This window comes from Lepisma saccharinum, chromosome 4 (genome assembly GCF_977018435.1).
Source record: "Lepisma saccharinum chromosome 4, izLepSacc3.1, whole genome shotgun sequence".
Lineage (NCBI taxonomy): Eukaryota > Metazoa > Arthropoda > Insecta > Zygentoma > Lepismatidae > Lepisma > Lepisma saccharinum.
In genome coordinates this window covers 11,973,447-11,992,275 of record NC_139232.1, presented here as the reverse complement: position 1 = coordinate 11,992,275, position 18,829 = coordinate 11,973,447, and the positions used below count along the sequence as shown (strand labels likewise).

At 39.5% G+C, this 18,829-nt stretch overlaps 1 protein-coding gene across 9 annotated transcripts in view; it reads right to left on the bottom strand.

The window, feature by feature from the left end:
- Window positions 1-18,829, bottom strand: part of baz (par-3 family cell polarity regulator) — a 459,446-nt gene that overhangs the window by 198,387 nt on the left and 242,230 nt on the right. The gene's annotated exons all lie outside the window — the stretch shown is intronic.

Sequence of the window (18,829 nt, the reverse complement as noted above, 5' to 3'; positions counted from 1 at the left end):
TACATATTTTTTGGTTGACTTTCATCCCCCCCCTTGCCTCCCTTCCGAACGCCCATGGCCACAAGGGAGACTCGGGGTAGGCCAATTAGGGTGAGATTTTTTGTGGAGTGGCTCTAGGGTTCGCCCCAAGACTTGGGTTCGCCCAGCTCTAATGGGTATATGGATCAATCCTGAGGGAAAAGGGCGAGCGGGAGCGTGGTGCTGATCACATCACATCCATAAGGTGGCACACCCCCTACCATATACATTCACGGCGATGTTGCAATGTTCCGGTGTAGTTATATCGTATTTTAGAGATAAAGGGAGGGTGCAAATTAACCGAGGGGATAGCACCCCACAGAAACAACAAAACTACGTTTTCGTTCCGTCAAAGACGAAGAAATATTTTGTGTCTGGCCTCTCGCATATTCTATGACTTAAATTTCGGTCACAATCACAAAGAATACATATGGTTTAATGAGAGTATGTTCGAAATTAATTGAGACATCATACAATACAAACTTTAGGACTAAACGTTTCCTCCTATTTTCAAAGGTGGGTGAAAGTTGTGGGTGAATCAGCAGGGGTTAGTTGAGAGCGAAGAACAAGGCACACAGGGAGCTCTGAGTGTTGATTGGTTTAAAACAAAAATGGATCAGACGAATATTAACGACTTTTTCGAGAAATACTTTTAATGTTCGCCTCAAATCTGTATCACTTAAGACAACTATATAAATGCACAGACTATTTTTAAAATATGTTATGAACCTCAAAATATGTAAAAAAAAAAGAAAAGAAAGAAAACTTGTATCATACAGGGTATGAAATCCTATTCCCACTCCAACAAAAATTACCAAGCTGCGTTTGTTACAACAACAAAGATAAGCTATTAGTTGTGACTTAAAATATGCTTTACTAAGGATAATTCCGAAAACACACACAAAGAACTACGATATTGTGTATGCTTGTGAGTGCTGCCCTCTCTCTCTCAACAGATCTACATGAATAGCAATATATGCACAATAAAAATAAACGTATGGCTTCCCCGATGGCGCAGTGGTAGCGTCGTCGCCTTGTAATCATGGGTTTCAATACCGCGTGGAGGAACATAGTGGTTCGGATTCCACTTTAAACTGTAGGTCCAGTCCCGATTAGCCTTACTGTGCATAAAGTGGACTTAAAATACTAATTCAACCAACCAAAAACAAACGTATGTACGAAATCTAATTAATTCATATTGAAAGAAAGCGAAAACTAAATAATATATCACAAACCATAAAATAATTTCAACTATTTTGTAATTTGGTAATATTTTTAGCCATTTGGTAAAGGAATTAATTTGATACTTTACAAATTTGTCATACTATATAGGTGCATAAATTTCGTTACACATATTTAATAATATATATATTTTAAAATATTTATTGATTTACTTTTTGTACGTAACTTAATAAATGTGTTAGTGTGTAAATTAGCTGTTCCTGCCCTCCAATGATTTCGCACTCCAGTACGATATGTTAGTTGATCTGGTGTGCAGGATACAATAATTGTTATTACTGCAATTTCAATAACTCAATTTTATATCCTTAGTCCGTACAAAAAATTCCTGGCGAGTCAAATAAGATTGATGGATAGAACAAGTGGAATGGAATTTAATTTCGTCTTCGTGCAACCTGACGCTGTACCGGAACCCAGATTATCTATTTGATATAACGCAAGGGAAAAAAGCAGCAGGAAACACGTACAAACTCCACAATGGAGTTCGACGAAGCAGGTTCTTGAAGGAGCATCTGCAATGACTCCCGGCGGATGGCAACGACCTCTGGAGTTCCATTCGGAGGTGCACGGCGGCCCTCGAGGGGCTGGCAGACCCATCCCCCCCGAAAGTCATGCCTCGTGACTGGATTGCAAATTTCCACTTCCTTGAGTGGACTGGACTACCTGGTGTATGTGAGCGAAGGAAGGCCAGGAAGAATGAAAGTAAAGTAAAAAGGAAAAGAGAAGAATGTTGGACCGTTTATGCTTCTTCTTGTTCAAGAAATATGTTTCCGTTGCCTCAGCAGAGTAAAAGGAGGGGAGGGTCACTGAATGAGATCCAGAATCATCTTATGTATTTTTTTTTATTACGAGGATCATTCGGAAAGTAACTTCCGTTTGGGTATAAAAGAAACACCAGGGCAGTGTGAGAGTTTTTATTATATACAACTGAAAGAGACAACTCTAAGCTATTTTTCTACATAAGCTCCGTTTCTGTTGAGACACTTACCATATCGGAAAGAAAGTTTACAATACCCATGTCAAAGATATCTGCCGCCTGTGCATTCAGCCATGCAGTAACACTGTCCTTGAGCAACTGTGTTTTGGGACAGAAAAGGGATACTGTTGGTGGAGTTCCTGGAACGAGGCACATACTGCTGCTCGAACCAAGGACCAACATTTTCTGTGGGAATTGTTTGACCACCCTCCTGACAGCCCAGATTTGGCACTAGCGATTATTACCTCTTTCCACAAATGAAGAAGTGGCTAGGGGCACAGAGCTTCAACAATGAAGGTCCTTGGTTCGAGCAGGAGTATGCGGGCGAGCATTCTTGCAAGAGAACAATGCCAGAACTCAACATGCCACGTCGCCTGTTTCACAATACACTTGGGCATTGATTGTTGTGCCTCGTTCCAGGAACTCCACCAACAGTATCCCTTTTCTGTCCCAAAACACACTTGCTCAAGGACAGTGTTACTGCATGGCTGAATGCACAGGCGGCAGATGTCTTTGACATGGGTATTGTAAACTTTGTTCCCGATATGATAAGTGTCTCAACAGAAATGGAGCATATGTAGAAAAATAGCTTAGAGTTGTCTCTTTCAGTTGTACATAATAAAAACGCTCACAATGTCCTGGTTTTTCTTTTATATCCAAACGGAAGTTACTTTCCGAATGACCCTCGTATTTTCCGTGGGATATGTGCACATACAACACGTTCTGTTTGCAGGAACTCCCGTTCTTTCCCGAAACTATCATCTTGTAATCAAGGTGACGAAGGGTCTCGGATTCCCCGTCACCATATTGTTACAAAATATTTGAATCAGTTCAATATGGATTCATTGATTTGATTTACTCCACATTTCTGCCATTTTTGGTAATCGCGAAGATGAGAATGAATGATGGTTGAAGTTCATGAAGGGACACTCACAACACCACCCATGCCAGGATTCGAACCCGGGATCCCTGACGTTGTAGCGCGCTGTGCTAACCCCTCCGCCACGGCGGTCGGTAGTTCCATATCCTGAGAAGTACGACCGCCTGAGAAGAGTTACATAAATAACTGTATTGCTACGCCCTGATAATTTAAACTCGCCGGTGTCGGTGGCGGCTGCGAAGCACGAGATCCACGGTTCGAACACTGGAAAAAGCACAAATGTATTATTGTGCTAGCCCCATCATTAACGTCATCAGTTCATCGTTATTCTCTTTGTCGCGATTAGCTCAACGATACAGAAGCGACGCAAGAAATACAAAGGATTGTCCATATGTTCATCCAGAGGTGTAAAGGTGATATTGCCATTTTCATACCGCCTCAAGTATGCCTGCAATTACCGAAGCTGGTTTGTTGGGGTCAAAGTTTTTTTTCAGGCCACTTTTAACTATATATAGTTTAATTGGGAATTTCAGATTGACTAATACAATCACGAACCTCTATAATATAATAATAATAAAATGGTTACATTATATCGATTTCGATGATATGTTGAAAATATATTTGAAATTGGATTTAATCGTAATTTTGTTTTAGATTAGCATTTTGATTTAAAACTGTAAATTTATTTATGAGTTTTTAAACTCTCATTAATTTTGGCTTTAGTTTACTAAGTTTTCTGTCACTTTTGGCTAATCGCGAAGATAATGATGAGTGGTGATGATAAAATTGATGAATGGATTGACTGATTTGCTTTATTTTACTTCGCTTCTTGTGCCACTTTTGGATAATTAGCGAAGATGGGGATGAGTGATGATATCATGAAATTGATGAATGGACACTCACAAACATCCATGTCCAGGCCGGGACTGGACCTACAGTTTAAAGTGGGATCCGAACCACTATGTGCGAACCCGGGACCCCTTGATTAAATAGGAATTTGAAACATGCCCGTGTTAGAAGAGGGTCACCAAGACGACAAGGCGTGGAGACGTAAGGAGTTGTGAGATGAGATGTAAGATTCATCTCCTGTGCTCGGAAAGATGGGGTGGAAGAAAAGTAACCCTAACCGGTCCTGACATAAACCACGTGGCCATCACCACTCTCCATTTTTCTATCATCATCCCCCTTAGATAAACATAACTATCCAACGTAAGGGTTGTCCAAGAGTGTGACGTAGATGGCGTTAATCCTTCGTTGATACAAGGAACGCTGGGCATCAGAGCGGCAAAGAAAATAAATAGGTGTAAATTTATGAATCATATTGGTAGGGAAGGTTCCGTTAATCGTGAGTTCATATCATGAATTGACTAAATGAAAGCATAGTTCGTGTTTATTTCTGAGGCACGAGGTGCATCTTATTAAGAACAGAACGAGGTCTCAAACCATGGAGAGAAGAAACAAAACAAAACAAAAAAAAAAGCATTATTACATATTTTATAAGCCTATGCACGTTCCGTAGAAATCGAGCACATATGTGGACTTGTGTTTTCACAGGTAAACGTTTTTGAAGGATTGCGTGTACGGATAGTTTTTATTGTAAGGAACGGATTTATACTATATACATATTTATTTATGTATGAAGCTGAAATCATTTACATTTTGTGTTATCTTTGTGCATCATGGCATGTAGACTCGGAAAGATCCAGTTTTTATTTTTCACATTTGTACATATATTAGGTTTTGGCTCATATTTTAAAAAAGGTAAAAAAGGTAAAGTGCTCCCCTGTGCTTAGCACCACGCCATGAAGGCGTATAGGGGTGTGGGGGTAACGCCCCACACTTTCTTGATCCGGTCATGAGTGGGGGTGATGTGATCAGCATCACGCCCTTGACCGCCTTTATCCCCCAGGGTTTCCCCCAGGTACCCATGTTATTCGACGCTGGGTGGGCGCCGGGGCCGCTTCCATAGTTATAAAAGTTCCCGGATTTGAACCGGCCAGGGATCGAACCCGGGACCTTGAGCATGGTAGTCAGACGCGTTACCGACTGAGCTCCCCCGGCTCATATTTTACATATTTTAATTATATTTACATATTACTCCATATTTCAGAACATTTCACAACATATGCTCCATACATGAGCAATAACTACATATCGTGTGACCGACAGAGTTGAGTGAATTGTTTGCGAATAACTGACAAATTTGAAATCCACTCCCATTACTTCTTGCGATATTAAACTCTGTTTTAGTTAATAGAAATCCATCTTAAGAGACAACAGAAGGAAATTTACGTTCTAACACTTACAAAAAAATGTATTTATCGTCTTGGAAACAGAGAATGAAAACCACATTTTGCGTTGTTTTACAATTGTCAATATAAGTGTACTGTATTTTATTTAGCTCGTGTAGTGTCTTATATTGTTAAGAAGGTAAATTTGTACAATTTTAGGTCCATATTTAACTTCATATTTTGGTGAAAATAACTGAATATGTATTTGCATATTTAGTATATTTTTACTACATAAAAAACAATATCGGTTTTGGTGACTTTCCTCTACAAAGATATGTCGTGAGGTTACCAGCTTACATGCACAGAGAAAATCGTCACAGATAAACCACATGCACGTGTTCTCTCATACACTAAAGTTTCAAGGTTACAGAGATAAATCTATACCCATGCATGTTCAGTGCATTTTGTAAGGCTTACAGTAAAACCAAGCGCTTAGTACCATTGGAAATGCAAAGCCGACAATTATTTTAACACCTGATGATATCAAAATGAATTCTTATCGCAGTGGTAAGATAAGGATTATCTTGATAGCAAAAGTTATAATGCCGGCTCAAGTTCTCATGTATTCTTTCTTAAAATATATCAAAGTTTAGCTACTTGAAAACTGTTTCATTACACACGATGGTTTTGACAATGAAATTGTAACATACAGTATGCTAAATTGCATCGAAAAATCATTATAAATTGATGACGTGAATGACAATACTTGTTATTGAATGTAGAAAATAGAGAGTTACAAGCAGATAAAGTTCACTACATCTTTTTCATAAAACACAATTTAGATGTTTGGTCTGAAACATACCCAATGAAAACTTGAGAAATTCTATACCAAAATGTGTACTCAAACTAGTGTTTGGGTATGTATGTTTTGGAACTGAAGTGGACACAATACAACAGTGAATTTGCATGCATTTCAATATTTAAAAACTACCGCATCCCCACAATTCCATCGGAGGAAAAAGCCTTACAGAGAGAATGATGGACGATATTTCTAACCAAGCATATACACTTTTGTAAAGCGTCAAATAATTCACAATTTGGATGTTTCACAATCTGCCCGGAACTGCGTGGAACGAAGTGTTTTCAGACTTCTAGGAATGAAACTGAACAGGGCCTGTTAAAGCTTTACGACTAAACAATAAGAGTTATTGCATGAATTAGTAGTACTGCGACTGCCCGTACGTGCTGAAGAAATATTCTCAATTCGTGACTCAATTGTCACCAAATGCAGTGCTTTGATAAGAAACGAGGAAGGTATTTATTACCCCGTCATATTGCCTTGGAGACAAGGTAACTGCCACGTATATGGCAGGATAAGGAACAGGCTTTGCTTTCCAGAATGGACTGTTCGGAGATAGATACACGATATTTCATTTCCGGAAGAGACTTTGTGTATTCAGTTACAGATGTTCGATCATTTGGTCGAGTTGATGCTCCAGTTTTCTGGTGCATACATGGAGCTTATTTCGAAGGGATAGAGTTTACATATATTTCAGGAACTTATGTTCTAGGTTATTTACGAAACACAATGAAAATCTATTAGAAAATGTAATTCAAATTGTCCCTTTCAATAAGATGATGATTTCCTTATTCCATTAAGCACATTATATTCCTTAGTGTGATTGATTAATTTAATTGTTACGAACATGGGTCATCCGAAATAATAATAACTATTATTATTATTTTGTGATTCCCGATTTTCATTTTAAATTCCAAAACGTGAACAAAAGCCTATCTATACCCTTTAGCAATTTTTTTTTCTATTCGAACATACCAGTATGGTGAGATAGCCTACGTTTTGAATTCTGCTACTAATTGTGCCTTATCCAGTATTCGTTCAAAATGATCTTTATCCCCTGACGAAAATTTGAGCTTCTTCTCTTCAAAACTGTGTAAGCTTTGGTCATGATTACCTGAACAGTTGACGGCAAACTTTAAAATTTTGCCAGAGTTCTGAGAAAAGTTGTTTCTAAAGAATCTCGTTCATGAGTCATGCGAAATGACCCGGGAGGGGGGAGGCCCAAAGAGAACGTACTGTACCAGGTGCTTTCATTTTCACCTGCAAAGATATCTACCTGAAACCTCGGAAAGTATGCGAACTAGTCTTCCTTCCCCTCCTCTTTTGCTCACCCCCGCTGTTCAGGCCTTACACCTCCTTGCGATACTAGCGCCACCACTTCCAAGCCACGGATTAAAATACAGTGATGATCAGTAAAACCGGTTTCGGGTATAAATAGCAGGGGGAAATGTCCTATGAATATCGAAATGGGCATTCTTGAAATTATATATGGAAAATGGTCAGACGAAACAAGCAGAAGGTGGGGGGGGGGAGGCAGAGGGGAAAAGGTGGAGTGGTAGGATAATTTGCATAGGCACTTAATCTGCTATTTTTCACGGCACCTATCGTCTATGTTATCGAATTTAGGTAAAAATGGCAAAGGATAAAATAGCAACGGAAAAATGGCAACGGTACACGTGGCAAGAATAAAAATGGCAAATGCAATATATTACGATTTTACATGAAAATTGATAAATTATGAGTCTTGCATTTCACAGTTTGAACTTAAAATTTAATATAATTTTGTATTTCTTTTGGCAGGAGTTACTGCCGCTATAGAATCACATGTTAATAAAAGGTAATATTTGTAAATAATTTGAAGCATGCGTTATTGATGAAATTGCGCGGGGGGGGGGGGTGCAGCATAGCATGGGTTTTCATCGTGACTGAAAACAGGTTTACGCCTTGCGCGCACCTTCTGACCAATCACATATGTTTGTTACTAGAGCATTCCACGAGACTCGGCGGCAGGCGGTCCGGCGTCAGCGCTTGTATTTCCCGGTGAATGGGGTCCGCGACAGTCGCTACAGTCGGCTATTACAATGACAGTTTTTATATTGCGTACTAACCTTGACTACAGAAGGTGTTGAAAATGAAGTCCCTCCGCTGCAACACATTCCCGGCATCTCCAAAAGAAATTGGCATTTACACGTGCAAGTTCGTCTACTGTAATTCTCCCGATTTCTCGTACAGTACAATACTTTCTTTTAAATCACGGATGGTGTGCGGATTGTCTTTGTACACTTTATTTTTTCGATTCAAGAATTTTAGCGGCTCTAAATGATGTGGTTTTTTAAACACCCGTTTCTCGTGAGAGGCGGCGGATAGATTTCCGAGGAGACTGTTCTAACCTTTGTCCTATCTCATCGAGTTCTTCCTCAGTAAGTACACGTCGGTTTTTCTTTCCACTTTTATTGAGAACTGACCCTGTTACTCTAAACTTTTTAAGGAGGTTTAATATAGTGGTCCTATGTGGAACGGGAACACCAGGAAATTTCGTTAAAAACGTCGTCGCACTTCTCCACAATTCCTCTTTCCGAAGTAACACTCGACAAGATAAATCCTTTGTTGTACTGTAAACTTTTGTGGTGCCATATTAAGCCACAATCTTCAACACACGGACACAACACAACTTCCGAGGAAGGATTGTACAGGCGTCAGTCTGCAACATGAACAGAAAGGGAAAGAGAGCGAAGGCAGGAAGAGCGAAAAAAACAGACTGTAGCGTGCGACTGTCGCGGACCCGTTCACCGGGAAAGGCAAGCGCTGACGCCGGACCGCTTACCGCCGAGTCTCGTAGCGAATGTCAGGGAATGCTGTGTAGTAGGACTTCAAGTCAGCACTTATCTAACCCACCTCGCACTAATTTATGTTACTGAGAGGAACGAACTTGTTTACTTTTTTAAAATGAAAATTTGTAAATCTGGGAAAGCTGGACAGGCGCTCGTCTTTCTACAACAGTCTGATCTGAAGAATGTTATAAGGTGGAGGAACAAATTCAAGTGTCGAGGAATTCTAAAAACAAAATTATTGAAACAAAATCCTGTGTTCCTATAACCATAATCATCCACCTGATTATGATGCTGTAAAGATAGACAAGTGTCCTAATTTTGGACGGTATAAGAGAACATTGCATAAAATATACTGAAGGTAGAAACAATAAACAACAGTACAGACTGTAGGCTATATTGTGGAAGCTAATCAGGTGCATCCAGCAAGAAAATGAAGCAGTGAAAGCGATCATTCTGCAGGCCAAGAGAGGACAACTGCTAATACGAGAATTTATACCGACAGTGCTAACAAAAGAACAATGCTGGATTTCTTAAGAGGAGTAGCGCATAACCTAAAGTTGCAATGCATGCAAAGTGACGATATCAAAGGTGAATAAGTATTGTTAGCTAAATACAGTAAAAGGTGACGAAACCCAAGGTGAATAAATATTGATTTTGTTAAACACAGTATCAATATTTTGCTTCTTTACAATTTCTGTTTGTGATTTTTACTTTCGCCATTTTTCCACTTGCCATTTTTACTTGGCCATTTTTTTCGTTGCAATTTTTACTGAACACGATGTTATCACGCTATAATTTCTAAGTTTGACCTGTATGATGACTTTCCATTTGCATCCCCATCTTCCTGTGCAAAAACAAGCCCCTTATGTTGTCTCGGGTGTAGTCTTGTGTGAAGCTCGAAGAACACAGCGAATATATACTCTGTCCCGGGGATCACTGGAGCGAGCGAACGAAAACAAGTCTCTGCGCAAGTAGTGACGCGAGATGGTTGGACCAGTGAACACGTGCGAGGGAACGGGATTGCGGGGTGGGGGCAAAGCGACTGTAGTTACCAGTCTTTGCAGCAGCGCGTGCTGTGCTTCGCTCCACCCGCTCGCTTTCTCCCCATACCTGCCTTTATGCGAGGCCTTGCTCCGGAGATTCACGAGATAGAGTATAATAGCAGTGGAAGATGCAAGGGCTCCCGCAGGATTTTTTCTCAGGCGGGCAGTCACAGAAATTATTATTATTATTTCTATTATTGTTTTTATTATTATTATTAATATTACATTACTATTACTATTACTACTTATGTTTAATCTTAATTACATACATTTGTAATTTCCATGTTCTGTATATCTATGTACAATTTGCATAATTGTATACTTAACATTAATTCATGTAGGACAAAAAGCTGTTTCTCATAGTTAGATAATCAAGTTTAAAATACACTAAGCTTAAATGTAATTCTATTTCAAATAATAATAATAATAGTTGCTGTTAATGTTACTTACGGCCTGTAAGTCACAGAAAACAATACTTTTTTGTTATAAAATATCTCTAAAATTTCTCCATTCGAATTACATTAACTCCTCCCAGAAATCTCAAGGGGGCAAGTACACTCCCTCCCCCCCCCCTGCGGAAGCGATCAAACTACCGCAAAGTCAAGTTGAACTTTTTTTTTATTCGGCCGCTGCAATGGCCAGTAGCTAATTTCAGCTGCCGTGAGGAAAAGCGAATGCAAGCTGGCTTATGAGAAGGGAATTTAAAACCGGTCGCTGAAGAAGCTAGAGGGAGCAACAAGAAAACTCATTCGTTCCCACAGCATGGACGGCCACGTTCCTTCCCTGAAGAGCATGAACTCCTAGGTCGTGGAGTGGGAGAAAAAGGAAAACAAATTCACTTTGAACTACCTGCATTCACTTTTCTTTTTTAATGTTGCTTCGAAATGGACAACGTCAGAGCTCTTTCCTTCTCCTTGAGGAAGTGTCCTCAACAACACAAGAGAATGGCAGGGACCTGTACCTAAGAAAATCGCACCTAGAATAAGCTGATATGATAGCAATATATGGGGTGGTGGAATAACCGCGAAAGAGATTAAGCTCGAAACGGAATAGGCGCGAAACCTTACACAGGATTAAACGCGAAAGGAATTACAGCGAAATGGCTTAATTCCGAAACCAAAATAATAAGCGCGAAAGGAATAGTGTTGCCCACGAGACGAGACTTTGGCCTGTCTCGTCTCGTGGAAATGCTGTCTCGTCTCGAAAATATTGCTTTGTCTTATGACACATCGTTAATCTCGTCTCGTCTCGAATTTTTAAAAGCCTGTCCCGTCTCGTCCCGTGGGCAACACTAGACAGGAATAACAAGGAAACGGAATAATCGCGAAAACAAAACTGAAAACCGTAATTAGAGCGAAACTGCTTAATTCCCAAACCAAAATTGAACACAGGATTAAGCGCGAAAGGAATAACAGTGAAACGGAAAAAGCGCGACAGGAAAAACCGTAAAACGGATTAAGCGCGAAACAAATATTGAACATCGGAATAAACGCGAAAGGGCAGAACCGCGAAACGTAACACAGGATTGCACGCGAAAGGAACAAGCTCGAAACGGAATAAACGCGAATGAATAATGGCGAAAAGTTTAACACGAAACGGATTAAGCGCGAAAGGAATTAGAGCGAAACGGCTTAATTCCGAAACCAAAATCGAACACAAGAATAAGTGCGAAAGAAATAACATGAAAACCGATTATTCGCGAAAATAAGATTGAAAACCGAAATAAGAACGAAACGGATTAAGAGCGAAAGGTTTAAGCGCGAAACGGATTAACCCTGAAAATTTCAATTTCGCGATTAATTCCTCTCGCGGTTGTTCAGGCGACCCAATATAGGTTGTGGAATATGGCAGAGACGAAAGGTTGATAGGTGCTTCGGGGAAATTCCAATTCATCTCCGTTACTGTTGAGGGTCAGTAACGGTGTTGGCAAAGACAACGGTGGTCAAGTTTACACAATGAATTGGACACGAAGAGGATGAACTGAAACTGCAGCCGGAGAACAACTCGAACCCGTGCCCTTGCAAATCTTGCAAATGCGAAACCAAACGCGCAAGTTTCAATGCAGTACAAAGGTTAGCAATAAATTTCCCTGAAAGTTCATACCTTGCAATCAGTAATAACTACTCTTCGCCCGAAGCAAGGGTGAAGTCAGTATAAACAAAAGCACGTGACTTGTGCAGAAAAAAAAGAATCGATTTGCTTGAATTATGTTATTTAACATCACTTTTCTTCCATTTTTGGATAATAGCGAAGATGAGGATGGGTATTGATTAACGAAGGGATACCCACTCACAGTTGGTAGAGCATCTGGCTTAGAACCACGATCACATCATCCCAACTATTGCCGAGATCAAGAATGTGTGGAGCTCTATACCTCCCCATATGGCTTCTTGGCATGTGTGCACACGCACAGGAGTACCTTTAACTTTGCACTCGCAAAGAACACGCAAACCAAGGTTGGGATTCGAACCCAGATCCTCTGGCGTCGTAGCGTGCTGTGCTAACCACTCCGCCACGGCAGTCGGCGGAATGATGGGACCACCTCAGCGACACACATATCTGGGACCTCTGTCTTCGTAGCGCGTACGTATGTTTGAGAACAGGATAAGCATAATTGTATTTCTTCTCTCCTTCCGTGACTTCCTCCAACTTTATAGCCTTTATAGGTTAACTAGAAACTATTTCCTTAAGTTAGGAACATTGATGATGAAGAAATACTGTGAGTCGACCACTCAACGCCCTCGGCCACAGCGACAGTAGTCAACAATCACATTCCACTCAATAATAACAATGACCTAACAAATATTGCTTGTCCACTTCCCCTCACTTGCCACCCCTAATTTCTCTCGACAGAGTAGTCATGCGTTGTAATGAGTTTGCTACAACGCACAAGTGTCCGTGACTGTACAATTATGAATGCATAACCAATTTATGGTGATTTGAATGAAAAAAGAAAACCCCTTATGCCCTGACAAAAAAAATCCTTTTATTCTTTCATAGTTCAAAAATCCTGTACAAGGTCGTTACCTCAACCCTATGTGTAACTGCAACTATAAAGGAGCTGAGGTCGGAATGCAAAACAGCTTTACGTGAACAATAGTAGTCGGCTGTTTCATGCGATGCTGACCTTGCACTTTATCTCGTTTCACATCTTATCAAAAACGATATTTTTAATGAATGACTGGCATACTTTTGCAAGGAGTATTACGTAGAATCGTGGTAAAGAAGTAAATTCTTCTTATATGTATAGCATTTTTTTATTTCAAATCAGCTGTGTAAAGAAGATATAAAAAGTGAACTTGTCATATCTCTCGTTTTTAAGACATGTAGCTTGGGTGCGAGTCATAACTAAATGGATAACCCTGTTGCTCAAGCTTGTGGCTCGCTAGCTACATTAGCACAGATGTTCCGAAGCAAAAATCTGACTTTACATTGACTTCATACAGAAAAGCAACTCGTGGTTACAAAAAACCTGATGATTATGTGATAAAGCTAATTTTTCATTCATCGAAGAACATCTGCTAAGCATAAAAGCAAGACTACTTCATGTCAATTTCCTTGCTATATTGAAGTTAGTATTTGGGTTGTCTGAAGGATCACAGGATCAAATTAACCTCGAACAACACAAGGAATTCCACGCGTACAGTTAGTGATGTTGCTTCTCGAACTGTTGAGGAACATGACAGATTGTCGACTTATCCGAGTACCCATCATTTGAATCTATTATCGCCAAAAAAGAAAAAAAAAAGATACAGAGTGCTACTTATTTCTATTCTATGTTGCAGAAAAAGCGACGCGGAAAGTGTAAATATCTGGTTGAGAATTGCGAGAAAGAAGGAGCGGTAGATATTGTCTGTATTTATTTAGTAGCAATTATACAACAACGAATACTGTATTTCTAAAGCAGTTAGAGAAATGATGATAAATTATATTTGACAACCAACCATAAAACATTTGATCTAAAATTGTAGCTTACACAAATGAGAAAACAAGTATCTAGACTACTATACGTGGAAATACGTGGAATATGTATATTTGCGGAAATTATATTTTGAGAATTTTTTTTTGTTATTAGAATCATACAATTTCTCTGGAGTCTCAGATTACCTTATAATACCAAGAAAATACACTATATTTCTTTCGAGTTTCTGATATCAATGTTCTAAAATTATTATCTTTGTTACGGTTAATCTATTAATTTCTTCATCTTGCTGGACACTCTGCCATCTTTCGGTAAACTGTTGTCAAATATTTCTTTGATCGTGCATGGGAGTAATTTCAGATCTTTCAAGATTTTCAAAAAGAAAGTTGTTCAACGACCTTCAATTGTCGATTTTGGGTCAAGAATTATCTTTTTAATATATTTGATTCCTGTACGGACGGCTTAACGTCACGTTTATACTTTTTTGGTTGAATGAGACGAGGAGGATTGTTAATATGGGAAGAGTCATGCAATGAGCGACACGGTCTCCATTTTCTCTTGAAATTTAAGAAGAAAAAGCACACCTGCTCAAGCATGAATGCAACCAATGATCATCTTATTCAGTGATTTCCTATGGTCACTTAAAAATCTTGGTCGAGTCATGAACTAAAGTGGTTAAATTAAGTGCCTTTCGCCTTTATGATTAGAGGAGAAACATTATGTTCCTCTGCAGCCTTCGAATTGTTGAAGTTGTTTTTCCAATTCCATACTAAAAGTAAATTCATTTGGTTTATTTTGCCTCGCTTTTCTGCCACTTTTGGCTACTCGCGAAGATGAGTGATGATTAAATTGATGAAGGAACACTCGCGAATAACACCCATGCCCACATCGGAATTGGAAGCCAGACCCCTGGTGTCGTAGCGCGCTGTGCTTGCCACTTTGCCACGGAAGTCGGTTGAGAGTAAACTGAGTTGAGTTGGGTACGTTAGTAGTTACTCTATTTGCACCAAAGATGTACGCACAGAGGTCAAGGGGGCCGTCGAAGCAAGGGGAAAGGGGGAGTTGGAAACAAATAAATGTCGCAGTGCCACATAAAAGTATTCGCACCACATAAATTAAGACATTTGCCAGTCTGCAAAGTAAGAGAACAAAAAAAAAAATCTGGCTTTGCTGACATCACTGTCGTTTCTGTGAAGCGCATCAAGTGCATACTTGCTGCCTGTAACCAATTATTGTATGTGATTTGCTCATGATACTGTGATATGAAAGGTATCGAGTTGTGATTTTAAAAGTAGACGCAGTGACGTGCTGAAAGTCTGAAAATACGTGTTTGGCGTTTTGATGAAGTGATTTGGTTTATTTTATTTCGCTTTCTGCCACTTTTGGCTAATCGCGAAGATGAGGATGAGTGATGATATGATGAAATTGAAGAAGGGACACTTACAAAGAACACCTATGGTCAGGCTGGGATACGAACCCGGGATCCCTGGCGTCGCAGTGCGCTGTGCTAACCACTCCGCCACGGACTTTATTCTCACATAATCTGATCGGGACTAGTCCTACAGTTTAAAGTGGGGTCCCAACTATTGTGCAATGTTCCTCCACTGGGATCTATCCCGGGACTCCTTGATTACAAAACAACATCGAGGAGGCCATGTTCGAATTGCATGCACTATTCCCCCTGTCTCTTCTATGATATCATTCACACTTGCTGTGTTTAAAAGGTGCAAGACTGCACTTGAAGCGAACATGGACTGGACTGGAAACTGTAATCTTTCGAATTGCACTTCGACTGCAGCGCCAAATACGATCGGTAGATAAAACTAAGAACACATTGATTTTCCCCGCGTTTTAAAAACTTGTTTTTCACCATAGAAATCACATAGCATTGTATAAAGTCCTTATACGTACATCTCCACACAGAAACACAACCAACATCGGTCATCAATTGCATATCATCCTAATCTTCGCGATTAGCAAAAAGTGGCAGAAAAGCATAGTAAAGTAAACCAAATCAATCAATTTCATTTCGTGATTGCAGTGGAAATTTGAATGAGATGGGTAAAATTTGTACCCTCAAAAGTAAAATCGTGCTTTCTGGTTGTGGCAACACTGAACTATTTCTGTCCTAGTGAGCTCTCCCAAACCCCAACGCCTTGAGGTCAGTTGTCGTTTTCGTTGACATCACGCGTGACCTGGAGGTGAACGAAAATTCCTGAGAAATGCTATCCCTCTCGACATCACGTGACACCATCGGCAGACGCTGGAACGGATTCTCAAGACAAGAAACGTGTGGAATGCTTTCGCAGGATAGGAGACGCTTGAAATATCAAACCATGCATTGCTGAAATAATATTACAGTGCAATTATTCCGCAACTGTTGTTTGTTACCTCAGTTTGCTGACATCGATTGTTTTTCAAGCTATTTTATATATTCTTATGTATAAACACCTGCGAAAAAATGCAGTATTCTGTGCATAGCAACGATTTTGAGGAGATACAGTTCATTTTAAGTACATCAGTTATAGGAAGAATATGCAGGGGTGCCAACTTTTTAAAAAAAAACATCGGGTGGGTTCAAACACTTGAGTTATAAGTCGCCCCCAAGAAACCTCATAAATCCTCCCATCCTTGTACAGGGTCAACGAAGTTAGTAATAAGTTGTGAATTGTACAGCGTATATTGATACCTTTGTATGTTGAATTATATCTTTGCAAGAATGCTTTATAAAAAAACAAACTGCCCGAGAACAAATTCAGGTGTGTATACATGACATTATTGCTCACCAACACGGGATCCTTACTTTTTTTAAAAAATATATATTATTTATTGATTTCAATAAGCAATCCACCACGAATCACGATAACAAATATTCAATAAAAATTCTTATTATAACCACGACAAATTATTGCTTGGGGTTCGAACCCGGGCCTGGGCGTGGATGTTTAGTGTCTAATCATCAATTTTATCATGCCATCACTCATCTCCATCTTCGCAAATTAGCCAAAAGCGATGTAAAATATAGCAAATAAAAAAAATTGTGCTTGGGGTCGATCCCAAGGGGCTATATTTAGTTGGCGACACTGTTAATATGTATATAATTGTAAGTTAAGTGCATTTGTGTGTGTTTAATTTATGCCGTGAGGATATGACATCAGTTATTCATTTACTCTCTAAAGAAAAACTTTTGCGTATACCGCAAAATTCGCCTTTTTGTCCTATGGAGAAATGTAATGTTGTTAATATGACTATGCATTACAAAAGATTCTTTACAATAATTCTGACAGAACAGACAGTCAAATTAACTGTTCTCATAAACACGAAATCATACGAAAAATCTATATTTTGTGTAAAAATACCATAAATTGCCAATTTCTTGCCCAATCGCTGGCAAAGTTCTCGACTTTAGATCTATCGACACTGTAGTTCATGGGTTCGAGTCCTTATAAGTATCCATTCATCTAATCATCATACGTCATCGTCGCTAATATCCAAAATGACACAAAAGCGCGATAAATAAAAATGCAAATACAAACAAATTCTCAAGTTTTTGTTGCCTGTTGGGGAGGGGAGAGTGGAAGACTGGATGACCGGGGGCGTTCATCCCTCCTGTTCCTTCTCGAAAAGTTAACAAAATGTTAGTCTATGTTTGGCGCAAGTCGTCATGTCAAAGAATATATAGGCTACCTCCCATTGCCATAGGTTCCACGGTAGACGGAAGACCCTTCAGAAACATTTATCAATACCTCATAAAATTAAGCATATATTTTCGAGCATATGTAGATATTTGAGCAACAATATAGGAAGCGAGACTCAGTACATTCTCGATTCGGACATTCGACAGGCGAGGATGAGTTAATCGCTAATCTTCGGAGGTATTTAGGCGGGGAAATTTTCCGTATCTTTTCACGAGAATTGATCTTTCTCGTGGATCAGAGGATTGTGTCCACGTTCTTGGGGGGAATGGGAGGGGTTGCACATTTTTCAGTTACAAATGATCGAAGTACATTATAAGTAATGAACCCCGTAAATGAAACTGGCATCCAAAAGGAGGGAGGACGTAAGCACGTAAGCTTTCGAGCTTCCATGTCGCTTGTTTTTAAATATGTAACTATTTCTCACAGGTTTCACAATAGAACATCACCGTGTTTGCAGATGCAGTCATGTCAAAACTTGCAAGCATCCTCTCAGTTACACACATTCCTTTAAATTTGTAGTATTTTCTCATGAAAATATTACCAGTTTCCTATTTTATCACCCTACCCAAAATACATTAACTAATATTTTACTACTAGGCAAAGGTCTCGGTTCGAATTCCGACCTGGCCATAGTTGTTCTTTGTGAGTGATCTTTCATCAATTTCATCACACCATCACTCATACTCATCTTTGCGATTAGCCAAAAGTGGCAGAAAATCGAAGTAAAATTAACCACATAAACCAATCAAAAATATTTTACAAATGTGAACATTTGAACTAAATATTTGTAAACACGTTCACTGATTCGAGTCTCGGCGATCGAGCCCTGATCCTCCACGATATACCTATGATGTTCATTGAAGCATTTTTTTTAACCACTTTATGCACGGGCGCTTTCGGAACTGACCCTGCAGTTTAAAGTCTTGATCCAAACTAGTATGTGCCCCTCCCTTGGGAATTGAACCCGGGTCGCTTCTGATACAGCGTTAACCGCTAAACTATCGGCAGACCTTAATTTAAATGCAACTTATAAGATCCCATTAATTAATTGTTCTCTTACGTGTATCGGTGAATAACGAATTGTACATTTATTGCATCTTCTGGCAAGAAAAAAGGCTCTCCTGGCTATGGG